General features: G+C 42.6%; 1 protein-coding gene across 1 annotated transcript in view; it reads right to left on the reverse strand.

The window, feature by feature from the left end:
- Positions 1–23,168, reverse strand: part of slc8a2b (solute carrier family 8 member 2b) — a 62,246-nt gene extending 39,078 nt beyond the window's left edge. Inside the window, 1 exon segment of the mRNA XM_028824372.2 lies at positions 23,011–23,168. The gene's annotated coding sequence lies outside the window, so the exon portion shown is untranslated.
- Between the last annotated feature and the right edge of the window lie 1,735 nt (positions 23,169–24,903).

Consider the following 24,903-nt stretch of genomic DNA (forward strand, 5'->3'; position numbering starts at 1 on the left):
TCTGTGAGGAGGCTGCACATCACATACTCGAGTTTTCATCCTAAACACATACAGGTTAGGTGAATTAGAGATTTGAAAATGTCTTGGTGTGTGTTAGTGTGCATGTTTGCCCTGCAATGTACTGCAAACGTATCCAGCACTGTTTCCTGTCCTTTGCCAGATTTGTCAAAAAATATTAGATTTGTTTAGATTAGATTAACTTTATTAATCCCAAGGGAAAATTCAGATGCATACAGCAGCAGAGACATAAAAAACAAGGATACAGACACAGAACATACAAGACAAACCAAATAATACAACCAATCAATCAATGAATAAGTAAATAAATAAATAAAAAAAAAACTTAAAAGAGTACATTGGGAGAAAGCATTGAATTGCCTAATTGCAGTGGGCAGAATAAGACCCCCGGGCGTTTATTGGCACATCACGGTGCAATGAGCCTGAAACTATAAGTGCTCCAAGACAGCATCTACTGGAGGGGATGGTGGGGATTTTCAGGATGGCATCCTTTTTTCCACAACAGCTTCCTGGTTCACCCTGTGATGGTGCAGGCTTTCTTGATATGTTTGTGCAGGCATTGTGCATCTATCGAGCTCCAATTGCCTCCCCAGAACAACACACTGACTACTATGGACTGATAGAACATTTCCAGCATATTGCTGCATACGTCAAAATACCTGCATCTTCTTAGGATCCGTCTCGCAATGATCCTAAGAAGTAGGATTGAAAATTTAGGGATATCTGTTAGCAGTCATTTTTCAAAAAATTAAACATGACGTCATTTGAGTAGGTGGCAAAAAAAGATGCGATGTACAGGGCGCACATGTTCTCACAAATGTCCCTACATGGGCTTGCTTCTCTCTGTCTCTGGCACTCGGAATATAATCCAGACATCCATTATGAACATTGAGCATAAGTATGAATGTGGCCAAGTCAAAAGTTCAAACTATAATAAATAAAAATATACCTAGCATTGGAAAAATAGGAGAAATGATCCAACATGAAATACGTAATGGAAATAAACGCTGAATTGCTGATCTAGATATAACATGAGGTATCATTAATAGTCGAGCTCCTTTGCAGATGTGCCTGCAGCAGACAGGTGCTAATCCTGATGTGAGAAGCTCTGGATAGTTCACTGCCTCTCGGTGCAATGACACATTTTTTCTAAGCACAATTCATTAATTTAAAACCACTGGAAAAAAACAGGATTATTCGTTGCAGTAAAACCCGCATGTTTTTTACAGAATATGCTGCAAAATTTATTTAAACATAAAAAAGATAATGTGGCCACCCACATGGAGACAATTTCACTGCAGATGTTAAATTTGTTTTGGGTGAGAGGAAGATGGACTGTTTATTGTGAGCATATAAAGTAACAAATGAGGAAGCTTAACCAGAACACAGAATACTTACATTATCGAAATATAAGACCACAAGGCGGACAGCAGGCCATTCACACCAGCTTATTTCATTTTCACTCAAGCTTTCCACAATATGTTATTTTAGATGTAAAAGCCTAAAATAGCCTTTCATTCATACATTTTCTGAAGGGGTTTTAGGTGGTCACAGGGAACCAGAGTCTGTCCCGGTAGTATCAGTCCCCAGATAGGCACAACCTACAATGCCTTCCATAATGTTTGAGACATTACCTGCTCTGTTCCATGTTTTAAAATTACAAATCAAACAATTCTGACACTCCAGCAGACCCCCATGACCCTGTGTTAGGATATAGCGGGTTGGGAAAATGGTATGGTATGGTACAATTCTGACATAATTAAAATGCACATTGCCAACTTTCATTTAAGGAGATCTGCATACATTTCATTCACACCAGAAATTATAGCATTCTTTCTATGTGATCCCCTGATTTCAGGGCACCTTAATGTTTGGGACATAGTAATGGTAGGTCGATTAAAGCTCTCATATTTAGTCCTCTGTCACATATCCCTTGCATACAATAACTGATTGCAGTCTGTGATTCATAGGCATTACCAAGTGCTGAGGAGTTTCTGTTGTGATGCTCTGCAAAGCCTCTAATGCAGCCATTGTCAGCTCCTGCTTGTTTTGGGGGCTTATCCCCCTTATGTTTTCTCTTCAACATATCGAAGGCCTGCTCAATTGGATTTAATCTGAGTGACTGACTTGACCATTCAAGTATCCTCCCCTTCTTAACTTTGAAAAACTCCTATGTTACCTAAGCAGTACATTTGGGATCATTATCTCATTGTAGGATGAAACGGCGTCCACTGAGTTTGGACGGATTTACTGAAACTTGAGCAGATGAGATGTTTTTGAACACCTCAGAATTCATTGTGCCACTTCTTTCAGAAGTTCCATCATCAATGAAGAGAAGTGTGCCGCTATCTGAGGCACCATACATGACCAAACCAAAACACTCCCACCCGACCATGTCTAACAGATAAGGTGGTCTGCTTTGGATCTTGGGCAGTTCCTTTCATCTCCACACTTTGCTCTTGTTATCACTCTGATGCAGGTTCATCTTTGTCTCATCTGTGCACAAGATCTTTTTCCAGAATTCTGTTGGCACTTTTCAGTACGTTTTTCACAAACTGTAATCTGGCCATACTGCTTTTGTGGCTAACTAGTGGTTTGCATCTTACATTGTGACCTCTGTATTTCTGTTCATGAAGTCCTCTGCTGATAGTCGTCTCTGACGCACACACATCTGCCTCCTGAAGACTGTTTCTGATCTGTCAGACAAGCATTTGGGGCTTCTTCCTTACCGTAGTGAGGTTTCTTCTGTCATCAGCAGTGGAGATCTTCCTTGGCCTATCAGTCCCTTTGTGATTACTGAGCTCATCAGTCCATTCTTTCCTCTTAATGATATCCCAGACAGTTGATTTAGATAATCCTAAGGTTTTACCTATATATCTAACAGTTGTATTCTTGTTTTTCAGCCTCATAATGGCTTCTTTGACTTTCACTTGAACAGCTCTCATCCTCACGTTGAACAATGGCAACCACAGACTCAAAAGGGTAGAAGCAAGCCGAGGTATCTTATGAAACAATGAAACCCACCTGAGAAATCATAAACACCTGTGACACCAATTGTCCCAGTCATTATGGTGCCCTGAAAAGGGGGACTGTTTAGAAAAAGTGTTGTAATTTCTACATGTTATTACCAAAATATACACAAATACCCTAAATTAAAGTCTACAATGTGCACTTTAATCACGATGTCTGAATTGTGTGGCTGAGAGGCAAAAAAAGGAAAAATATGCCTTTGTCACAAATATTATGGAGGGCACCGTAGTATGGGGCAACAGTCAATCTAAACGCACTTTAATTTACATGTCAACTCTCTTTTCACCATAAAGTGACCAAACAACCTAAAATATTTTGGAAAGATTACATAAAAATAAAATGCTGAGCCAGCTAACCAAAACTTTTCATACGCACTTATGTTCAGACTTGACATTATAGACGTTGTGGTCAAGTTGTTTTGTTGCTTTATATGCTCACAATGAGGAGTTCATCTTGCTGTCTCTTTTGGGTAGTTTAAGTAATACCATCTTAAATTAATGTCTGTTATAAAGATGTGTGTTCATTCTGCAATACTATGCCCATTAGTTGAATTATCTGGTGTGGCCAATTTAACTATAGGCAGCAAAAATACTACTATACTAAAGACCCCTTTGTTTGAAAGCAAAATAAATTAGTGAGGTGGCATGGCAGTGCAGTAGCTTCCAAATAGTTCTGGATCAAAATCCAGCCCTGGCACTATCTGTGTGTGTGACATTTGTTTGCTCACTCCATCCATATTTTGGTTACCTCTCACATCTCAAGCATGTGTATAAGGGTACCTGGTTATTCTAATTTACCTGTTATAGTGTGTGTGTGTGTGTGTGTGTGTGTGTGTGTGTGTGTTGTGTGACTGATTGGTGTCCTGCCTAGAGCTGCTTTCTGCCTGGCAGCCTTTACTGTCACAGAGAACAGGAAGACGGATTTAAAATGTTATGGCTGACACTAATTTGCCTGTCTGTGGTAAGTGTGGCCTGTAATAGACGGATGTTTTGATTAGGATCAGTTTGTGCCTTGTGCTTGATGGTACTGGGAATTGAGATAGGCTTCTGCTCCCCAGAAACCTGAATCATAAGTGGAACCAGATTACTGGCGGCACTCAGTTCATGGAGATTCACTAGCATTCGATGGAACAGGATGGAAACTTCAAGAACCACAGGTATACTAAGAAACGTTGCTGGTATTCTGCCAGTGAGTACTGGAACACTCAAAGCATTGATCGTAATACTATCATGAAATTAATGAATACTCTGACTGTGTAGCCAAACCACAAACCTCAACCACTGCTGATAATCTGCTGTTAAAATGCAGTACTGGCCTCAAAACTGAAAGACATCAGGGAGTTGTTTAAAATATTAGCAGATGTGATTTTCTCAACACCACCACTGTTTAACTGCAATTCATTAAATGATGCTACTGTATGTTTGCATATTTTTTTTATAAAAACACTGTTCAATTAACGTTCAAATCTGGAATTCTACTTTGGAGCCTAATCTCCAAAGTAGCAGACTTTACAAACATTTCATACAGAAATTAAATTGTAAGAATAATCATGATATCATAGACCCTTTAAGTAGGATGGAGCTTGGAGACCCAGCACTCTAAACACCACCACCACTGAGTGGATGCAAAGAGGATTTAATCAGCACAGTCCCTGGTGAATAAGGTTTAGGTTATGGTGTAAGGAGTGAGATGTGCTTTGTAAATGAATGAGTAGGGATTGAAGAGCATAACTTTGTTAGGATGCAAGCCAGCTGTCCCTCAATGATAGGATTGCACTTGATGATGTAGGCAGTTAGATCATTTCTGTGTCTACCCCTGTTTGGAGTTGTATGGAGGAGGATCAGTCTCCAGTCCCTAGGGGGGGGAGAAACATTGCAACACACCCACTAAATCATAAGCTGTTTACTTATTTACCCTCAGAAGAGTCTAAATTAATTGAGAGCCAAACAAAAGGTGCAGAAATTGGGCACAGGGGTTAGCTGATGGTGGTCCTCTACTTTCATTCCACAGATTCTTGATCACACCATTATCTAGAGGCCAGGTAAAGCCATTCCATTAAACCACGGCATTGCCGTGATTCTAGTAACAATCCAGGACTTTCTTAGGATCATGACTTACAATATTATCCTGATGAAAATATCACTCACAGGTGGGCGCACTGCTACTATTAAAGGGTGTATATCAACGGCAACAATGTTCAGATGGCCTACAGCATTTCAAATGTTACTCTACTTGCATGAAAAGACCAAAAGTGGGTCACAGAAACACATTCCACACACTGCAACCACCACCCTATAGGATAGTGTTGGTTATGCCATATCTTTGTTGTCCCATCTGCATGACTTAGCAGAAAACATGTTCAATCAGAGTGCACCATGCTTTTCCAGCTTTGCGTTGTTTGTGTTCTTAGACCACTGCTAGAGCACCTTATCATTTAATGCTGACACCCCATCTGTCTTATTTTACAACAAGGTGGGTATTCTAATGTGAGTCTTTGTACAACACTGTGTTACTCAATTGTTAGGTCCACAAGTCAAGACTGCCTTCATCTCCCTCTTTCATCAACAGTTCCTTGCCTATTTCATTACAAGAATTAGTGGCATGTTTTGGGGTGTTGTTCCATGCACCAGTGACATTACTGTGAAAGGAAAGTTACTACTCCTGATTACAACCATGTTAGTGTGTCTGGTGAGCAAAACAAAGCCCCTTAAATTTGTTACCTTTCTTTACACGATTCACTGATTCAGCTTTCCTGCCTTAAAGAGAACTGCACATGTGATACTATCACTGATTTAGCAATTATGTTAGAAGGACAAGTGGACCTAATAAAGTAGTCATTGAGGACTAGTTGAGGGTAATAAACAACAGCAATCTCTGGAGAGGCCTCCTGATCACAGCCACATAATGTGTGCCACAAATCAACAAGTGACATTTCAGCTGACCGACAGCAACACACCATCCATCCATCCATTTTCCAACCCGCTGAATCCGAACACAGGGTCACGGGGGTCTGCTGGAGCCAATCCCAGCCAACACAGGGCACAAGGCAGGAACCAATCCTGGGCAGGGTGCCAACCCACCGCAGGACACACCAAACATTTAACTAATGCTATCTCAGACGTGTAAGATAGGAAAATACAGGCTCAGTATTGATTGTTCATGTATATATGGAACAATTTCCCCCAAAAAAATATTATTTCAAAAGTAAAAATAGGTTTTTCATTCCTCATATGTCACTCATATCTTTGGGTTCTTCTTTATTTAAATTGTAAAGTAGTCCCTGTTAAGCAGAAGCTCCATGATGGACGTGAAATGTTCTCTAGATTTTTTTTTTTTGACTAGCGCTTATTTATTACTTGCATGTAAACACCTGTTTCTGGGTATTTTGTGTTTTTTATTAGCTAAAGGTAACTAAATTACACTTTGATTCCTAGCTTGGATGCCTTCAACATCCAGATGGGGTTCCTCCAGAGATTCACATTTTCCCATAATGTTAAAAGACAAGCCAATAAAGTGAGAAGCCGCTTTAAGTTACTTGTATGTGAAAGAGTGTGGACTTATTCTTGTTTTGTGCCGTGCACTGCCAGGTTTAGACCTCAGATCCTCATGACTTTGCATTTATTTAGCAAATGTGATGAGCAGATGGTTTTTCGTGGAAGTATGTCATTTATCAATGCAAATGCTTGCATTAAAAGTACACAAATAATTAAAATATCCTGTAGCTTTTTGTACATAATGATGAAGTCTGTCTGGAGACCATGAATTAATTACTCCCCCAAAAAGGTAAGTTGCACCAGGCAGCACAACATCATTATTATAACATTATAAAATGTGTGTGATAACTAATATTAGATAGATAGATAGATAGATAGATAGATAGATAGATAGATAGATAGATAGATAGATAGATAGATAGATAGATAGATAGATAGATAGATAGATAGATAGATAGATGTGAAAGGCACAATATAACAGATAGATAGATAGATAGATAGATAGATAGATAGATAGATAGATAGTTAGATAGATAGATAGATAGATAGATAGATAGATAGATAGATAGATGTGAAAGACACTATATAACAGATAGATAGATAGATAGATAGATAGATAGATAGATAGATAGATAGATAGATAGATAGATAGATAGATAGATAGATAACGAAAGGCTCTATATTAGATAGATAGATAGATAGATAGATAGATAGATAGATAGATAGATAGATAGATAGATAGATAGATAGATAGATAGATAGATAGATAGATAGATAGATAGATAGATATTACACTTTATACCCACTGTGGGTGTTATAAATCATTCACTTAATCATCACCCCCCCTAAAAACACACTATAAACAACCTCTTTTTCTTAAAGTGTTGTCCAGCTCCCATACAGATCTAATCTCAGTCCTGCCATCACCTGCCCATGGCACAAGTTTATTGCACTCCCACACATCACAAGTGATTGCCCAGCTTGTCAGTGTTTGATAAGTTTTGTTCTACTCTGCATTTCTTAAGGCATTTTCTCTTCTTATTCTGCTGACCACAGTATTTGAAATAAGGGACTATTTTTTTTTCAAGTGTGTCAGCTGGTCTGCAATCTCAGGTGTACATTTTATTAATGCTAAAAATAGGTACTGATGAGAATAAGAGTATGATTGAATATGTGCAGTGCCTACAAGGTAGAGACTGTATCTGATCCTCATTTTTGTTATGGGAAGTATTTTCTTATCTGTATGGGGTAAGAAAACCACTGATGATGAAACAGTGTGATGAACACCAACTGGACTCGTGGACCTAAGTGCAGAGGATCAATTTCAAATTAATTTGTAAAGACAGAATTATGTCACCTATTTTTGAGGTTCTGGCCTGAAAGCTGTTGCAGAAATCACTCTAGAGACTAGTCCATAATTATCATTGGTGTAGCAAATATTAAGCTATCTCTCTATCCAAATATTGGCTTTCACAGCCCACCAGTACTCCTCTGTGATCAATATGATGTAATCCACATCTGCTGCACTTATATTCTGCGCCCTCACTTAAATGCTCTGGCACTAGTGAAGGATGTGCAAATATTGACATTGAATCAGTCACTTCGGGAGGATGCATCATGAACAGCCAAGTACTGTAATTTCATAAAACCTTTCCCATACACCACATCATATGACCAATATCCTATGACATCAAATCAAATCAATATTTTTACAGATTATACATACATTATACATACAGTACAATACGTAGTAAAAAATGGCTTAGTTTTTCATCTACAATGACTGTGCCTTTATGGAAAATGTAAAAATATTAGTCCTTTTCTTTTGTTTTGGATGGGGGTGCCACTACTTGTGAGAAGGTCTACTTGGTTTGCAGTGAGGAGCTTGATGTCAGTCTCTTACCAAATAATCCAATTAAATAATTAATAATTAAAATAAAAAATGCATTATTAGATAAACAAAAACGCTGACTGCACTTATCCAGCGGCCTAAGCTCAATTTCTTGTTAGGGTCTAATACCTGATCCCACCCACATCTTACTTCGAACCATCTGCGTGCTTCCACAATGGGTAGTTGTGCTTGCAGGGCGGGTCACCACTTATAGGGGCGTGCCAATATGCAAAGTACCACGACGGTCAATTTAATAGAACTTGCACTACGCCCATAATAATTCGAAAAAAAGGGGCGGGTCTCTATATATGACTGGCTATGGGCGTGTCGATATTCTTGCTCTACTACAGTGCAATTAATTGACTAGCATTCGCCCTCCGTCCACCGTTATTCATACGAGCGTGAGTTACATGTAGTGAGACGGCCTAGTGCTTAGAGTTCACTTGTATTTCCTGACTTCGAAGCGGTTTGCACATGAGCACTGACAATAAATGAGGGTTGTATTCTGGCCGCGCTGCCTGCAGAACAAGGCGACAAAAGTGGTCACCCGGGATGAAACACGGCAGCGCCGAGCCTCCTCTGATGTAAGTGTTCTCTTTAATCGCCATTCTGTCACATCTAATTAAAGCTCGTACTGTGTTACTAACCAATTTCAAAGTGTTTCCTTTCCGAGGCTATAAAATTAACACAAAAGCTGTAAATACAAGTAAAGAGGTACAGTGAAATTGATTTCCCCGATCTCTCTCCCCCGCTCCCCCTGTCACAAGTGGGAGGTGTTGCGGTCTCCGTGAACCACGCCGGCATACAAAGCAGGTCGGTCTCCCGCCAGGGAGCAGCAGCACTCTCGGTTTCCAGGGCGATATTGATGCTGCCTTTCCAACAGCAGGAGCATCCCGTTATTTCAGCCCCCATCACGTGCACTTCTGTCAAGGAACATCTGTGTGAGCTGCTTCTGAGTTCTGAATCCACGAGGAGCTCTGATAACGTGGCTTTCATCGGGGTAGACCGACCAGTTATCAGGTGAAAGTGTCAGGCTGGCATGACTTTGACTGATCAGAATGACCTCTAACAAGTCGGTACTGACCCAAGGGATTCTTGTCAGTATGGATTATTAGGTTAGGATGACCTAAAGGATGAAAATCAACCAGTGAGAAATCAACCCCAGGAGAGCCTCGGACTGACCAAGTCTGTTAGTATTTGATCAGCCCACATGGCTCTTAAGCTCAATTTAACCCAGAAATAAATTATTCATCCTCACAAAACATGCCTGAAAGCAGCAATCTTTGCTGTCAGCGCCTGAGTGCTAATGTGTCCTTGTGGCGGCTGCACAGAAGAGACTCCTGTGCATTGCTTTACCTGGCCAGGTAATGGATACTAACTCGTACATCTTTAATGGTTTTTGTGACATGCCGACTATTGTTGAGTTGTGATTGAAATAGTGTCTCTTAGGAAGACAAGCTCAGCTTTCACTTTCCAGGGTGCACTACTGTTACGCATCTTAAGTGCAGAGCCCAGTGGCTCAAGACCCACCCCAGATGGTCTGTCTGATACGAAAGAGAAGTGGCCAGGGTTCACTCTCTGTCTCATCCCTGATCAATGACAAAAGTGGGGTACTTAATGCACAGAGGATGGCACACTTCTTGCAGAAAGGTCTGCTGCATCTTGTCACTCTCTGGACATTAGTTCTTCAATTCAACTTATAGTGCCTTTCCTTTTTATCTATCTATCATATAGTGCTGTTCCTATCTATCTGATAGATAGATGCATAGATAGATGGACTGTTTGTCACCTGAGGAACAAAGCTTTACAGTAGCTCAAAATTTTTTTTTATTATATATAAGGTATATATTATAATAAAGAAACAATAAGTCCCCAAAACACACATAAGAACTTCTGGCTTGAATAATTGAGAGCAGCTGCTGTAGGTGGTAGTATGATCTTCAGGCCTGTCCAGATGTGCCACAGGTTTACATGTAAAGGCATTCATATACTATAGGGTGGCATGGTGGCACAGCAGTAGTGGTGCTGCCCTGCAACAGGGAGACTGGACTGAGGTTCCCAGCATGGAGTTTGCACGTTCCCCATGTCTCCAAAGTCATGCAAGTTGGCATTGCTAAATTTGTTTGTGTGTTCCACCCATGTTACACTGGACCCTTGTCCACGGGCTGCTAGGATGGGCTTCAGCTTCCCTGCAACGCTGCTCAGGATAAGCAGGTTTGAAAATGGATAGATGGTAAAGTAAATAAATGGTAATATAAATTTAGCCTTAAGTTGGCTAAAGCCATGTTGTACAGTGAAGCTTTCATGAAAAGGCACTATAGGACAAATGAATTGCTCAGACTGGACATTTCACTGGTGTCCGATAGCAGAGTGACACTCCACCTTCAAGACTTGCTGCTGTGCAGAAATCTTCATTAAGTCTGTGGAGCCGAACCATCAGGCAGGAAGCGCCCTCTGACAATGAGCAAAGGCTTATAAAGCTGGAACCTTCAGTCTCATGTTGACGTTGGTTTTGTTTTATTGAATTCTTCAGGCCGCTGTGTTCCTGTTGTTGAGAGGTCTTATAAATGCTGACACTATTTGCATTTCATCTGAATCCTTGCAGACTGGTTGCTCTGGTATCCTCACATGCACACTGATAGACTGTTCAAAGGTTTCCCATCACTGATACGTGTGTTTATATAACCAATGGCAGACTGACAAGGTTATTATGCTCACAGCCAGCATACTGCTACATTATCTCCTTGCATCAGTAACTATTTAGACTGCTGAGTTTTGCTAGAGAAATCTACTTCAATATGGCTTTTTAATCTCCCGGACTCAAGGTGTCTCCCTAAATGTCAGTACCTGAGCTCAATGGGAGTCGCCCCATATCTCATATAAGGACATGGCAACTTAATATGCATGTTTACATAGCAGGCAGGTTGGTGCGACATGGGATACCGGGCTGCCAGTGAAACAGTAGCTGTCAGCTTCCCCCTATGAATGCCGTGTGCCAGCGAGCAACTGGTTGCATTCAAGAGGGTGTCATCCCAGGAAACTGCACTCGTTCACATTTGAAAGGTAACAACACACACTCGCACACACACTTATTTCTTTTTCTTTTTTTTAATTATTCTTTGGAATCCATACAAACGTCTGCCCTGACAGTCATTTTGTGTTTTCCACCTACCTTTCTCTTTTCTGCCAGCTTTGTAGCCAGGTATCTGCACTACATCAAGCAAAGGAGCACTGACACACAACATATGAACGCCCACACACCAGCTCACGCTCTGCCATGGTCCGCAGCCTCTCCACATCCACTTCAGGATGCTATGTGGGCGACAGTAATGACATCAGCTCAGCTGTGGCCAAGGAAGCTCCCCTTAAATTGTCTTTTCACAAAGCCTGCCCTCCTGTGCTAAACAGCATGTAAGTTATTCATCTGAAAGTGCAGTAATTACCTGTTGTGGTAATGACAGATGCGCTGCTGTCACCCATAAAATCGGTCCTGTACCCCTTATAAAGGTGATTAAGAAGCAGCCTCCATCAAACAACACTGCATTTGTATGGGTGACTAATGGGCACGCTGCACTTGCACTGGTGATTAATCCTCACACTCAAGTGAACATGCAGCATTTATGTTGGTCGTTAATCTGCAGTCCCGGTTGGATCCACTGCATTTATGGAGGTTTTGAATCTGCATTCCCCGTGGGACTTGCTGCACCAATTCTGCTCATTAATCTACAGTCCCAATTTGATGGACACTGCATTTAAAAAGTGTAGCCTTGGCTGGCCACGCCACACTTCTGGTGATCATTAATCTGTACTCCCATTTGGATGTGTTGCACTCATACTGAGGATTAATTTGCAATCCCAGCTGGATGCACAACAATCCCATTGATTAATTTGCACCAGTCCCATCAGAACGCAATACACGTGATCCACTGCATTTGTTGAAGCGAATAATCAGCAAGTCCATCATAATATGGCGCATGTGTAGTGGTTTTTAATATGTAGCACTGCGTTCATCATGGATATTTTTCTGCAGCCTCAGATGGACGCAACACACTTATACTGTACTTTTGGTTGATCTATACATTAGTTGGAATTCTCTTTCAGACATCATTGGTGATTAATTCTTTGCATTTGTGCTGGAGATGAATCCGTGGGACCATCAGGACAAACTGCACTGATCTGCTGTTTCAGTTGGATGAACTCCACTTGCACTTGTCCACAGTACCACTTATGCAGATGAATAATTTGCACTGCATGACACACTGCATATACAAGTAATTAACACTCAGATTGAGCATTATGCAGTGCATTTGTACTTATTAATTTTCATTCCTGTTTGGACATCCTGCATATATGCTAAATAGTCTCAGTGGAAGACACCGCATTTACAGTGATGATTAATCTGCAGTTCCAGTTAGACACGCCACATTTATTCAGTTGATTAATTTGCTATGTTAGCACAGGTCATTAATTGCTACTCTCTTTTGGGTTTTCTGATTAATCTGCAGCTCTAGATAGACACATTGTGCTTACACCAGTTTAGTACTCTGCGACTCGCAGCCCTTACACTGGGTGTGAATCTGCAGTCCCGCTTTGACCCACTTCACTCATACTGGTTTCTGCAGTCTTCAATGAATCCACTGCACCAATACTAGTTTTTGATCTTCATTCCCAGGGGGAGCCATTGCACTCATACTGGTTGTTAATCTTTGTTTTGCTCCCGAACTTAGTGAACACCTGGAACATGCAGTTTAATGTAGAAAAGTGCTACATGTGGGGAAAAGGAATGTCGTTCTAAATACAAGATGGGACACGCTGTCCTGCAGTAAGCAAACTCTGAAAAGGGCTTTGGGGTTTATGCTGACACGTTTTCATCTTCTACGCAATGTGCAGAAGCAGTTAACAAGGCAAATGAAATGTTAAGTTGAGTTTTAATTGGGAGGATGATCTGCTTCAGGAGTATTATGTGAAGTTCTGGTCACCACGCTATAAGAATGACATAGCAGCCATCGAAGCTGTGCAGAGGAGACCAACCAGATACATCCCAGGACTTGTTATGCTCTGACAGTCTCAGAGAATTAAACCTGTTCAGTCACGAGCAGAGAAGACCACGTGAAGACCTAATCCAACACCTCAAAATTCTCAAAGGCATCGATAAAGCAGATCCAGCAGAATTCTTTCAGCTAAAAGGTGAATTACGTACTCGAAGACATCAGTGAAAGGGGGTGGCACGGTGGCGCAGTGGGTAGCGCTGCTGCCTCACAGTTGGGAGATCTGGGGACCTGGGTTCGCTTCCCGGGTCCTCCCTGCGTGGAGTTTGCATGTTCTCCCCGTGTCTGCGTGGGTTTCCTCCGGGCGCTCCGGTTTCCTCCCACAGTCCAAAGACATGCAGGTTAGGTGGTTTGGCGATTCTAAATTGGCCCTAGTGTGTGCTTGGTGTGTTTGTGTGTGTCCTGTGGTGGGTTGGCACCCTACCCAGGATTGTTTCCTGCCTTGTGCCCTGTGTTGGCTGGGATTGGCTCCAGCTGACCCCCGTGACCCTGTGTTCGGATTCAGCGGGTTGGAAAATGGATGGATGGATGGTCATCAGTGAAAATTTAGGGGAAATGCATTTAAGACTGAAGCCAGGAAGCACTTCTTTACACAAAGCATTGTGGGAATCCGAGCAGTGTACTTGAAGCAGAAACCCTGACAACCTTTAGGAAGAATATTGGGACATCTTAGCTAAACAAACAAGCCTGGTGGACTGAATGGCCTCCTCTCGTTTGTCATATTTCTTACGATCTTGAAGATGGACACAGTGCACTCGCATTGATACATCACAGTAAGCTTTTGCTGGTGATTGATCTGCTGGTCTGGCAAGGCAAAATGTATTTTAATTTAAGACGAATGTACACACCCGGCGTGACAAAAGTGGCACTCATACTGGTTATTAATATGTCGTATCAGTTGGATGCACTGCACTCATACTGATTAATTACCAGCAGGCCCGGCTAGATGTCGTACTCACATGCAGGTGATTTATCTTAAGGTCTGACAGGATATACGTCACTTGTGCTGGTTATTAAACTGCCGTCTTCATTGGACACATTGCATTCATAGTGCTGGTTAATCTACACAACCAGTTAGACACATGGCCCTTAAAACCGGTCAAATTCCTTTGGCTGTCGTTTCCCAGCACTGTCACTTTATAATTCTGACCCCGTCCCCTTTATTAATCCCCACAGACCACTTTGCACAAAAAAAAAAACCCTTCAAAGTCTTCTCTTTTGCCATGGCGGAAGGCCAAACTCAGTCCTCATGAAGAGCGGCAGCTAGGAAAGAGATGACACCATCTGATCTGCTACTGGGGCTCCAGCCAATCAGATTACAAAGCTAGGGCGTGGGGGTGTTAAACACTAGTGATCGCTATCTTCCTTCTGTGACCCTATTCCAAACCCAGCCATGATTAATTTATTCCTTAGCAGTGCTGCCTCTGAGACTCCATTACTTGCGTCTTCACACCTGAGCCCTGCCACATCTTTGGCCCCTGAGGCTTCCATCAATGCCACACTGTAGGCACGGTTGCCGCCTACACATGCTTTATTGCATATGCACACACTTCATTTCCGTGATCAATCAATGTGTCCTCACTGACTCCTTCTTTCTGCACCATTGACCTTTTATATTATAACCACTGGCCACTAAAGGCCTGGAATATCAATTACACCGGCCTATGGGAATTGCCCAGAGCACAACTCATCATTTCTAGCTGTGCACGACAAGGCACCATCACACAGCCCTAAGTGACTGAGCCTCAGAAAGAGTTTTCCTGGTTCCATTGTTTCATTACAGTCACAGCTGGAACGGGTAGCCCAGGAGAATATTAAACAAGTAAAACAGCAATTGTGACGCTGCCCTCTCTCATCATCTTTTTATCTACGGCTTCATAGATTGTAGATACAGCTCAAAGAAATGTAATGATCAATCCGTCAATGATGTAGACAGTTGTGAATATTCTGTGAGCGGTAATAATCTCTACATAGAGAGCTCTGTGAAGAGCTGATTAGTCAGTACAACGAGATCCTCTCTGTGAGTGGTCTAGAAGAAGGTGGAGTGGCCGGCAAAGCACCGGAGGTACTGCTCTAAGAGCCCAGGACAACGTCAGTGCTGCTGCAGACAGAACACACAGCGAAATGACTGAGAGTAAGTGCTTCCGGGCGCCTGAAACAGCAGAACAATTTATAAAAGTCAGTCACCGTATGTCTCAACAGGCATCTGTACAAAATGTACCTTATTCTCCATATTTTTAGAATATATAATTGGCATCTGTACTCCCTACCAGTTGCATTGCAAGGCTGATTTCTAATGAATGGCAAAGAAGTTTCTTACTCTCATCTTGGCTTATTTCCTGGCTATTGAAACTAGTTTTATTTGCCATCACAGAAAATGTAAGAAATTTGACAAATGAGTGGAGAACTTTCAGTCCATCAATCTTGTTTTTGTTCTCCTATTTCCACTAATTGTTCCCCTCCAGACACTTCTTAAAGGTTGTCAAGGTTTCTGCTTCAACTACACTCTTAGAAATGAAGGCGCCAGAGAGGTTCTTGAGAGCGATGCTATAAAGGAACCATTTTTGGTTTCCAAAAGACCCATCCACATCCAGAAAGACCCTTTGTTTATTTAGATCTGTCACAGGTTCCATACAGCAAATGACCATGACTAGATGGTCACAGATTAGTGAAATACCAATGGATCACGATTTTAGAAGGATTCTAGCTGCATACAACAACACAGGCTCAGTTCAGTTTTTCTTAAACTGTTAGTGTCCTACTAGTTTGCCTACCATACATTAGAGATTTCATTTTTCTCCACAAGTTTTGCAAAGCACATACAAAAAGAACCTTTCCCAGAATGAAATGGTGCTTTGTCAAGCAAGGGTTCTTCAATGAAACATACAACCCAGTAAAAAGTCATAAAGTGCCATTAACGAACCAGTGTTTTTTAAGAGTGTACATGTCCTGGTAGTTCACTCCAGATTCCCACAACCGTTTGAGTGAAGAAGTGCCATGGAATGACATGGCTAAGTGCTTATTCACCCCTTGCTGTCATGATATTCCCTAAATTCAAGCTTCAGTGAAAGCTTATTCCATTTAAATTCACGGTATATCTCGACCTCAAGAAGTGTATATGCATTTCAACATTCCAGTCCATGACAATGTGTGCATAAAGCTAACCACACACACACCTTCAGACTCAGATAATGTGCTGGTTTCAGGTTCTGGACTGTGGAAACATCTAAATGGCCTGAGAAAGTCCAAGCATTGGGGTTAATTAGTTCTTGCTACAGTGGAGATACCTTACAGTTTAAATGGCGTTTACTACCGCTTAAAATATAAAGCTTCAACGGTGAAGTATAGAATGAAGGACAAGCCCTTTACCATCAAAAAGGTGCATCTCTTGGATACAGAAGCTCTACGTTTCTGTTCTCCATAACCGCATTAGTTCTAGTTTATCAGCAGTGTTTTTACAGTTTGTCAAGCGTGGTGTATAACACATTTTGAGTAAGAAGCTGTGTGTTTGTGAAACACGTGGTTCACAAAAGCTGACACATGCACATCTGTAGCGAAAGCAACTGTTAGGGGTAGCGCATCCCTCTAAAATCGTATTATGGTCATGTCTGCTGCATAAGGAAAGATTTCACATCTACACTTTTCAAAATAAGGGTTCCATAGTGGTTCTTTAGAGTGATGTCATAGGGGTATCAATTGTGGTTCCTAAAAGAAACCTCCACATGAAGGTTCCAGAAAGAGCCTTTAAATCTATAACAGGTCCATAAATATTTATGAATGGATGATGATAGATTTGTGTAAATCTGATAGGCTCCTGACTTTAAAAGAAGAGGCGAACTTTAAGGTTGCCTTTCCGTTTAGGTAGCCTGCTATACAGCAAAGATTTCTGTTTTGTCCACCTATTAGGAACTGTTTCTAGGCCCAAAGAACTACTTTCATAAGGAAAGACCCCTTCCTGGAATGAATTAGTTCTTTATCAAGTGACGGTTTAATGAGGAAACGCACAACCTGATAAAATACCATTAAAGAACCATTATGTTTAAAAGTGAACTTCTCCACTTCTCTTATCTTCTGGTGACTTGAACCCCTTCATGAATAAACCCATTCAGACTCCACATGGAATCTCAGCCTGAAACTGATCAGGGCTCCAAAGTGCCAATGATACCCTACGCTGCTCAATTCCACATATAACATTCTCAAACCAGCTTAGCGTAGTTTACAGGTGAGAAAAAGGAGAGTATTCTAGTAATATCAGATAACGAGGAATCCATGATCCATGCTAGAACCCACAAATTTAGCCAGGTTACTACCACCAATTAGCCTAGCATACAGGTTTTAGGGAGTACCAAGAGAAACGCCCCACACGAGCTCAGGAAAAACGTAAAAACACCACACAGACTTCAACAGGCAGGATTTGAACTTAGGAGGTTGGATTTTTGAGACAAGAGGATGCACCATTTTGCCACTCAGCGGCCATCCATGTGTTACCAGACCTGCTTATTCAGTTCTGTGTCACAGAGATAATACTGTGTATAGTTTAACATTCTCAACCCTGCTTAGCTCGATTCAGGGTGGTGGGGGTCAGAGCTTATCCTGGTCCATCACAATTTCTGCTTGGGGACATATAAAATCTAATCACGGGGTCCATGCAAGCGCACAGCCACACTTGGGCTCATCTTCTTCTTCTTTTTCTTCTTTTGGCAGCTCCCATTAGGGGTCGCCACAGCAGATCATCTTCTTCCATATCTTCCTGTCCTCTGTATCTTGTTCTGTTACGCACTATCCTTAGCATCCTTCTCCCAATATACCCAGCATCTCTCCTCTGCACATGTCCAAACCAACGCAATCTCACCTCTCTGACTTTGTCTCCCAACTGTCCAACTTGAGCTGACCCTCTAATGTCCTCATTTCTAATCCTATCCATCCTCGTCACACCCAGTGCAAATCTTAGCATCTTTAACTCTGCCACCTCCAGCTCTGTCTTCTGCTTTCTGGTCAGTGCCACCGTCTCCAACCCATATAACATGGCTGGTCTCACTACTGTCCTGTAGACCTTCCCTTTCACTCTTGCTGATACCCGTCTCTCACAAATCACTCCTGACACTCTTCTCCACCCATTCCACCCTGCCTGCACTCTCTTTTTCACTTCTCTTTCTTCCACAATCCCCATTACTCTGTACTGTTGATCCCAAGTATTTAAACTCATCCACCTTCGCCATCTCTACTCCCTGCATCCTCACCATTCCACTGACCTCCCTCTCATTTACACACATTTATTCTGTCTTGTTCCTACTGACCTTAATTCCTCTCCTCTCTAGAGCATATCTCCACCTCTCCAGGGTCTCCTCAACCTACTCACTACTATTGCTAAAGATCACAATGTCATCAGCAAACATCATAGTCCACGGGGACTCGCATGCAAACTCCACACCGAAAGTAACATGAATTGGAAGTCAGCTCACTGGAGCCATGTGGGAATGGAGATAACAAATGTGCCACTCGGTATAGCCCATCCATTGTTAAGCACACTTAATCCATTTCAGGATTTCACTAGAAATTGCAGAGCCCATGCCAGCAGGAATGGGGAAAAGCAGGAACCAACAGTAGACAGAATGCCAGCTCATCACACTTGCGCAAACACCCACACCAAACTCATGGGCACAGTTTAGAGTCATCAATTAACCTAATATGCATGTTATTTCTTGTATGGGAGGTAAAGACGAGTATCCACAGGAAAAAATCTAGAAAGACCAAGTGACAGTGAACAGCGCAAGAACTGAAATCAGTCGTGTTTCTTTGATTAGATGGTGTCAGAGTCTTAGCCCCTTTTTCAGGCGTCTTGTTACTCCTCACAGTGTGTTCCAAATTTTACCTAACCTATTAGCTGAGCATCCAACAATTTGTTACACGTATGCAGCAGAGCGGAAATCAGTGGGGGGCAGAGGGGAGTTTAGTGGGAGAGTGGCTGGTTTGTGGAGGCTTAGGTACCTGATATATATATATAGAAATGGCAAAAATATCGGGGGCTTTGAACAATACATTCTGGGTTTAAGCCTCTCAAGCCCCACCTTCCAATGACAGGTATTAAGCAGGTTTCACAATATATTATCCATTCATCTATTTACAAACCTGCTTATCCAGCACAGGGTTGTGGGGAAGCTGGAGCCTATCCTAGTACCCCCTGGAAAAGGAGCCAGTCCAACACAGGAGGAATACACCAGCACACTTAGCAATGCCAGTTCATCTAACGTCCATATCTTTGCACTCTGAGAGAGGAAACCCTTGCAGTAACGTGGAGAAAATGAAAACTCTATGCTGGGAGCACCTGCAACATTAGCCTCAGTCCGGTCTCTCTGCTGTGGGGCATTAGCACTACTGCTGTGCCACACTTTATTATAATTTTTATGTGAATGCCTTTGCATATAAAACCTGTGCTACATTTGGACAGGCCTGAAGATCTTACTACCACCTATAGCAGCAGTTATCTGTTATATTATTTCTTTCTTTATTGTATTATACAACTTACTAGTCATTTAGCCCGTTACAATAACGGGCTCTAGAACAGTAGTGCATAAACATTAGTAGGAACAGTCTATATTAAATGGCAAGGGACTTTGACCTCATTCTTTTTGTTGGTCGTATTTTTCTTTCTTTCAGCCTTTCTTTTGTTGATGTTTACTTGCTGAGCTGACCGTTCTTCGTGGGCTGTCGCCGTGTATTGTGTGTCTTTAATCTTCTGTGACAGTAATACTGTCTTGTACGGCTCTATTCAATAAGGGCGCGTAGATAATTTAGTTCAAATGGCTCTGGAATATGTGAAGAGCAACAGGTGCAGATCTTTATTTACGCGCGCCTTTATTCGCTGCGCCCAATTGAGGTCGTCCTTTTGAGGATCGCCTTTTTGTGCGCGCCCTTATTGAAGGATGCCTGTGCGCGCCCTTATTGAAGGATACCATCTTGTACGTCCGCAGGCTTGTACGTCCGTAATATACGTCCGTAATATACCTTTCATTTTCTCTGGCGGTAATACAGGCGTGCGCGTCGGTAATATGCCTTTAATCTCCTCTGACAGTAATACTGGCTTGTATGTGGCTGTAATATGCGTCACTGTATTGTGTACCTTTAATTTCCTCTCGCAGTAATACTGGTTTGTATTTCCGTAAAACGCCTCTAACTTTCTCTGACAGTAATATCGCGCATAGCACCGTGCCCCGCGCATGCGCACTTCACCAGAAGACACCCACACACGGACACCTGGACGCACATAGGGATTTTATATATATAGATATATAATATTTTTTGAACTGCTGTAAAGCTTTGGGCCCCTTGGGGACAAATAGTCTATCTATCCATCTATCTGTCTATCATGCAGATAGGAACAGCACTGTATGATTGATAGATGGATAGATAAATAGAAAAGGCACTATATTATAGATAGATAGACAGATAGATAGGGCACTATATAATAGATAGGAAAAGCACTACATTATAAACAGATAGACAATGCCTTTCCTATATTTATCCATCTATAATGTAGTGCTTTTCCTATCTATCTATCTATCTATCTATCTATCTATCTATCTATCTATCTATCTATCTATCTATCTATCTATCTATCTATCTATCTATCTATCTATCTATCACCGTGAATAACATACGCACACTCTCAAGCTGCCTTTTTGCACATGCCAGATCCACTCTGCTCTGTCTCTCTCTCAGTCCATCCTTTTGTCACCTGCCCCAGAGGAGTTGGCTGTTCAGAACGGCCTCCCCACAAACTGGTGGTTTGTTTTCAACTACAACAAAAATAAATTAAATAAATTCTTCTTTTGTCATAGATCTGTGAGATAAAATCCACTCTGACACCTCCTCCATGCCTGCTGTTTTGCCTTCACATGTTAATTTCCAGCAAATCTCACAGCTCGCCCTTACATTTGTTAATATATAACAGCTTCAACATATTTATGTGTAAACATCCAGGGAGACTTTTCTTTGCCTTGCAGCTTCTTTGAGGGGGGAAAAAGGTATGAAAGTGGGACAGAAAAGTAAACGGCCACAAACTGCTGATCCAGAAAATTAGAATAAAAGATGGGCTTTCCTTCCCCTGGCCAAGGAGTGAAATATTGAGCGTCTTATGCAGGCTGATAACACAAAGGAAATGGTCCGAAACCGACGGCCGCCAGCCTACTGAGCAAACTGATTGGTGGGGAAAGTTATTTTCCTGCAGGCTGGGGAGCACCGCGCTGTTATGTGACAGGAATTGGTTTTCTTTTCCAGTTTTCTGATTTATCATGAAATGGAAGGGGTTGGTGGAGAGGGGAGATCGCGGCTATCACTGATGCACATTTATTTGGTGAGGCGCGCAGTGAACGTCAGACACGCTCGTCTTATCTCATTTCACTTATGACCCAGCAGCAGGTTATGTCATCTCCAGATGACCATCACAGAAGACAGCGGCCCTCGGCTCAACTTTCACTCTCCTTCAATACCCCCCACCAGCCCAGTGTAACTCCAGGCTCGCGCGCTTTTTTTTTTTACTTCCCATTATGCTTTTTATCTTTTCCTTTCCGCTTTACGAGTGCAGACCACTTTACAGCAGCCACTCAGTCTCGTGTGCTTTAAGAAAAGGAGAAGCCATTGAACAAAGAGCGTTAGTCGGAGGCGGTGCCGAAGCTAAAACACCCCGGAGCGCCCGTGCTGGGCTTCTGCCGGTCCCAGCTACAACTGCGCAGTCTGCCCCCTCTGCTAAGCCTGCCAAATGGCTGAATCAGAGCAAACAAAGGGCAGTACATTAGTCAATTAGATTTAGAAATAATCCGTAATGACCGTGTGTCAACCCTGGCCATCTGTCCAGCACCTCACACAATAACGACCCCCACATGCGCCACCCCAAGCGGCGAAATCAACCCGCACATGTGTCAGCGGGTCCATCCGCCAGGTGAAAGATAAATAGCTGCCGACTCCTTCGTTCATTCTCACCCCGTAAAGAGACAAGTGAAGCCCGACCCCTTTGGCAAAGTCGGGGCCCAGGGCGCCCAAAGGGGCAAAGAGCCATCAAGAAAGATTGCGCGCGAGGGGATGAGTGCGCGGAGCATGAAGACCGAGAGATACCTCTGCTGGCAGGGGAGGCGGTGCAGTAAACACGAATTGGTAAGAAGAACCGTCAGGTGCTACCGCCTTAAAAAGTGCCCTGAGTTACTGCGCTGATTCGAAGCGAAACGCGTCTGGGGAGACTGGAAGAGTGAGGGAACCTCAGGGTGGGGAGTCCCCACCCTGGCGACCTTCTCCCGCAGTCAGTTAGCAATCAAAGTGCATTATTTAGCGAGGATTGGGGCGGCGTAGTCGTTTCGGTTTCTGTCACTCAGAATTAATCAATTAAACACAACAGGAATAAAAAAAAGCGAGGTGGCAGGGCTCACTTATCAAAGTCCGTTACATGCAGACAGGAGGCGACCCCCGCACGACAGCGTAGAACCCACTGAGCCGCGATGCCATGGCTCACCTCCTCTTTTTTTTTCTTTCAACTCACCGCGATGCTGTCTCCATCCGATCCCGGCGGAGCTAGGCGAGCAGGGGGCAGCTGGGTCCCCGCCTGGCCAGCGCCTGCTTAGTGACTGCTCCAAGTGGCTGGCTGCCCGATGCGCTCAGCTCTGATCCCAGCTCGCTGCCGTGCACTTGCATAGCGCACGCGCGCGACTCAGCTCAACCTGGAGCGCGCCTAAGGAGCCGCGCACCGAAACTGGAAAAGACGACTCTACCCGCTCTGCTCCCCAAACCCAGTCCAACATCGCCCCCTGCGGCATGTTCTATTGAAAATTATGGGCTGGCTGCACTAGTAACCCGAAGGTTCAGATCGAGGAGTGCTGATATGAGAAGGCTTTTTAGTGTGACATTGACTGGATGGCAGTGGGAGAACATGTGAAACACAAGGGTGAGACATGCTCAGGGCCGGATTTTCCTATAGGCTAACTAGGCTTCAGCCTAGGGCCTCAAGATCAAGAGGGGCCTACATTCAAATTGTTAGCAAAATTTTATTATCTCTCATGTAATTTACAAACTTAAAAATGGAAGGTGAAAGGGCCTCGATAAGTGGAATAGCCTAGGGCCTCTTTTCATATAAATCCGGCCCTGGACATGCTGATTCTTGATCATCTTTTTGGAATGTCCTCACTAGTGAAAGGTAAGATCCATTTTCATAAAATGTTACCATAAAGCAAAAAAAAACAAAAACAAAACACCCATGCTGCATGGCAGATAGCCTTGAAATATCAATTCAAAATTCCAACTGGTTTGTCAGACCTACAGGGAGATCCATCAATCAAATTTTTTTTCTTTACAAAGCCTACCAAATAGACTTGGCTGATCTTCTGGCAGTTACGGAACTCCTTTAAATTGCCCTTTCCGGTTCTAAGAGACATTGGGATGTGGGAGCAAAAGCAGTTGTGGATGAAACAATTAGAAGAAGGTATCAGGACTCAGTATTGTGTGATGGAAGAATTGAGGCAAAGTTTATAGGTAAGGATCATAGTAAGACTGGCAATGATGTATGCAGCCAAGACAGGAGCAGTAAATAGAGTGCAGCAGAAGAAGATAGAAGTGACAGAAATGAGAATATTGAGATGAATGTGTGGAGTTACAAAAAAGTACAGAATGAGACTATCAGAGGTACAACAAAAGTGGGAGAGATAGCTAAGAAAGTACAGAAAAGTAGATTGAGTTGGTATGGACATGTAATGAGAAGAGACAATGAATGTGTGGGGGAAAACAGTGAAGGGAAAGAGAAAGGGAGGAAAACCAAACTGGAGATGGGTGGATGCATTAAAAAAAGATCTGAAAGAAAAGGGCTTGACTGGCAAGGAGGTGCAGGACCGAGTTGTTTGGAGAAGTTGATCAAGCACATCGACAGTACATTAAAAAAATGACAAGGTAGAAGATGAAGAAATGATTCCAAAACAAAAGTGCAATAATTATTTATTGGTCCAAGCAGGGCCCATTATATTGGGTGAAACCTACATGAATGGTGACACAAGAGGTTATCCGTTGTGGTAATATATCATTAAGGTGGGGTCCTGTGGCACATCCAACTGAACATTGTGTGGGAATGGAATGGTCAGTGAACAGTTATCTGGTGCCCTAAGATGTCCCACATCTGCTCTATCAAAGAAATGGCTGGGGACATATCTGACCGGTGAAGTGTGTGATTGGCATGTGGATATACCCAAGAGAGTGAACTATAGCAGCAAGTAAGCAACCCATGCAAGTGAGTCTTCCTGACAGTGAAAGTGCTCCTACCAATCTGATTTTAGTAGTGGATGACATTCTTCACTCCTTGAGGCTGACACAAAGACAGACACGACTCGTAAGGTCCTCAGCATGGAATCCTACCCAAGTGAACCTTCAGCAAACCAGCCAAGGCATTCCT

Source organism: Erpetoichthys calabaricus, chromosome 18 (assembly GCF_900747795.2).
Source record: "Erpetoichthys calabaricus chromosome 18, fErpCal1.3, whole genome shotgun sequence".
NCBI classification, from domain to species: domain Eukaryota; kingdom Metazoa; phylum Chordata; class Cladistia; order Polypteriformes; family Polypteridae; genus Erpetoichthys; species Erpetoichthys calabaricus.